General features: G+C 34.4%; 1 non-coding gene across 1 annotated transcript; it reads right to left on the bottom strand.

Annotated features, from left to right (window-relative positions):
• Positions 1–554: 554 nt before the first annotated feature.
• Positions 555–661, bottom strand: LOC132000414 (U6 spliceosomal RNA). The gene has a single exon (XR_009399289.1). It is a non-coding gene; the product is annotated as a U6 spliceosomal RNA (small nuclear RNA).
• Between the last annotated feature and the right edge of the window lie 3240 nt (positions 662–3901).

Raw genomic sequence — 3901 nt, 5'->3', positions numbered from 1 at the left:
TATCATTCCTTAACTTAATAATAAAATCTTTTTATTGTGTCCCAGTCCAACTTAGTACTCTTCTGTTGAACTTACTCTTCCTACAACTTAAAGTAGGTAGTGGTTAGCTGTAGCATGAGAATAGTTTTAGAGGAGAATGATATTTGAAAAAATTCAAAAGACAAATCTAAATCTTACTCTCTACTTTTGAAGATCTCAAAGATGTTCAATCCAGATGATTTACAGAATAATAGTATGACAAACTTTTCATTTTTCAAATAAAAATTTCTAAGTTACACATTATATCATAATTGATTAAATTGTAATCAAACCTGTCATTTCAAAATAATTTCCTATGATCTGTACATTTCATAAATCCTTTATATGATTTTTTAAGACTAAGGGTAGTTGTTTTTCACTTGTAGGCTTATATATATATATATTTTTTTTAAATTTTTTATTTTTTATAAACATATATTTAGGATTAAGTGGGTAGAAGAATAAATGAAACAAGATGGGATTGGGAGGGAGACAAACCATAAGTGGGCTTATATTTTTTCAGTGATCATTTTTTTAAAAATATAGAATGCTTCCCGAATTTTTGTGTTATCCTTGTGAAGGGACCATGCCAATCTTCTCTATAGCATTCCAATTTTAGTATATGTGCTGCTGAAGTGAGCAGTTTTGGTGATAATGTTTAACACTTAAATTGAAAGTCAGAAGACTTTTTCAATGCATACGAATATGAGTAAAAATAAAATGATATGAGCTCTTGGGTGGCTCAGTTGGTTGAGCATCTGCCTTTGGCTCAGGTCATGATCCCAGGACTCTGGGACTGAGCCACGCCTTGAGCCACCCCCTCAGTGGAGAGCCTGTTTCTCTCTCTCCTTCTGTTGCTCCCCCAGCTTGTGCTTGCTCTCTCTCTCTCTCTCTCTCTGTCAAGTGAATAAATATAATCTTAAAAAAAAAAAGAAAGAAAATGATATAGGGAAGTATAAAATTTTGGTACATTAAGTAATGATGGTGACTACTGGCTTATAAAAATTCATTCTACATTTTGTGTCACTATTTCATAGCTAGAAGCCTGAGAGTTTGAGTACCTACACAGTGGGAGAGTACAAGTAAACACCTATGCAAGTGTCTACCATAAGAACAGAACAACCAATATGCTATATGATAGAAAAAAGCAAAGTGAAGTACTGATTGTAAGTGGTGCTTGATTTTATTAAGCCAAGAGAGCACTATTACTGAAAGTCTTTATCTGACTAAGGCATATTGTTTTGTTGTAATCATGTTCATGAGCTGTCTTGTGGCTGCCATTTAAAGCCTGCCATTCATCTAAAGGATGCAGCAGCCTTGAAAATGTTAGTTAGGTGATAGCCTGATCCACATTGAAGAAGCTTTAATTTAGATGTCTCCACCATTTTCTTTGAAATGCTCTCACATGCTCACAAGAACAATAGCCATGGAACTGTGACACTGTCAAAAGTCAACTTGGTGGGAACACAAATTCCTTTGAAATCTTCAACTGTTTCATTGCATATGTCTAAATCAAAATCTAGTGATTATCTCATTGAAAATATTTCTAAAATACCAACAAATAAATGAACTTGCCCTTCCATCATGGAAATCTGTTTCTTGAAGGTGTATATATATATATATATATATATATATATATAAAGATTTTATTTATTTATTAGAGAGAGAGAGAGCATGAGAGGAGAGAGGTCAGTGGGAGAAACAGACTCCCTGCTCATCAGGGAGCCTGGTGTGGGACTCGATCCCAGGACTCCAGAATCATGACCTGAACTGAAAGCAGTTGCTTAACCAACTGAGACACCCAGGTGCCCCTTGAAGGTATATATTCTTTTAGCTGAAAACATAATGTAATATTTGCCTTATATTTAGGTAGGGTAAGTCCCATTTGTGAGAGTTTGGTAGGACCATGTGTAGCTGTGATGCTTCATTGTCCTATACAACTAATTCTTCAAATTGAAATTAATTGCTGGACTTTGGTTCTTGCATATGCAGCCATCTTAGGAGAGGTAGCACATTAGATTGCTTTCACCATCATTTGTTAGTGTGAATGAGTTTATCAGGTCTTTCTTCACCAGAGCTTTAGACAGGACCTCCAAGAAGATGGGTTTAGAGAAAGCATAACTACTTTAGATAAGTATAAAACATACTAAGGAGGGAATACTGAAGTTTATAAAACAAAGAGAATGATATAAACTTCTGCCTATAATTTCATTTCATTTTGGTAATCTGGAACAACATCCTTAGTAAGAAAACAATGACAGAACCAGCTGTTGATAGATTATTTTCTATAATCCATATTCACTAAACAAAAAATACTGACACAATATGTCTTCTATTTTGGGATGGGGGGAAATTTTAAAATGTCAGCAAATGACTTGTTGAAATGGGAGAAAATTCAGATACATAATTTCTCTTTTCTTCCCTTTGTTGGGTTGACTTTTCCAGGTGGGTGCTTTGGAAATAACTAAGATATAAGTGGTATCTTTAGAAAAAGAAAAAGAAGAGCCGAGGTATAGCAATTGCTTTTTTGAGTTCCTAGGAATCAGAGTCTTAATCAGGTCAGTGGTGAATTTTTTAAATTAAAGTATTCCTAAGCTTATGGAATTTCTAGTTCCTATTAGAATATGCAAAATTAGTGTTTATACTTAGTTTGGCTATATGCAACCTTTTTAAAATTAGTTGATACTCATTCTCTATACTTTTCCACCTCCTCTTCTTTTTAATAGGCTGCATTCTGACTTCTTTTCTCATCACTCCACTAAAACTGCTCTTAGTAATGACATTGTTGACTTCTGACCTGACAAATTCAGCAGATACTTTCCAAGTATTCCCTTTGTTCCATTTGATGCTGTTCATACATCCCTTTTGATATTTCTTTTTTTCAGTTCTATGACTTTCTCTTAGTATCATTTTCACCACCTAAAAGTCTAAATCTCAGTCTCTTTCATGGACTCCTCTTCTATACACTCGTTATAGACAGGTGTACCTCAGAATTCCACTTCATATTCTTCTCATTCCTTATACATCCTTCAATGATCACATCCACTCACTTAGCATTTATATTAATTGTTCCTAACGGTCTGGAACATAGAGCCTGCAATTTTTGTCCTTCCAAGTCCAGAGGTGAAAACTGTCTAGTGACTGGAATTGGGAACAATGGAAAATAGCAGCACATCATCTTTGCATAAGATAATGCAAAGCCTCACTGCAGACCGTCATCACCTCTCACTGACTATGTGCCAGGCATTGTCAAGAGAAGTGTATGTGGAAAGTTATATAAAATAAATCAAAAGGTCATGATAGTCTACTTGTCTAGCATAATTCTACTCATAGGAGTGATTGAATAACCATTTGCTAATTGTTTGGGTCTACTAAACAGGTCATAGGAAGTTCATCTGGTCTAGCAACTTCCTAGTATTACTCAAGAATAAAAAAAAAAAAGACAAGAACAGATGCTGTTGTAGAGGTCATGCCAAGAAAATGTGAAGCTTTGAAGCTTTTCATTTCTTTGTAACTACCACCATTACCTCTTCAAATTTCAAATTGAATGTTTGTCAGTATTAAGTCAATGAGACAAGCTGTTCATGCCACAAATTCGTCATATTCTAAAGTATACATGACAAATGCATCTTTGTTAAGTGTTCTTTTTAGAGTAAAACCTTTTGGCAATTAGCTTAAAAGAAATTGTTATTTCATTGGTAAGCGTATGGAACCCCTGCTTATAGAATTCATAGAATGTGACCACCCAGACTGTAGATTCAGTGATCTATGGGTCATTGTAGTACTATGGATCAATATGACTAAGTTACATGTTTTCCCTAAGAATGGTTATCCCAAGGGTATGGTTAATTTGGAAAAGGAAATAATGGAAGATGAAAATATA

The sequence above is a fragment of the Mustela nigripes genome, chromosome 13 (genome assembly GCF_022355385.1).
Source record: "Mustela nigripes isolate SB6536 chromosome 13, MUSNIG.SB6536, whole genome shotgun sequence".
NCBI classification, from domain to species: Eukaryota; Metazoa; Chordata; class Mammalia; order Carnivora; family Mustelidae; genus Mustela; species Mustela nigripes.
The sequence above is the reverse complement of the archived record's forward strand: the minus strand, read 5'-3'. Positions and strand labels throughout refer to the sequence as shown.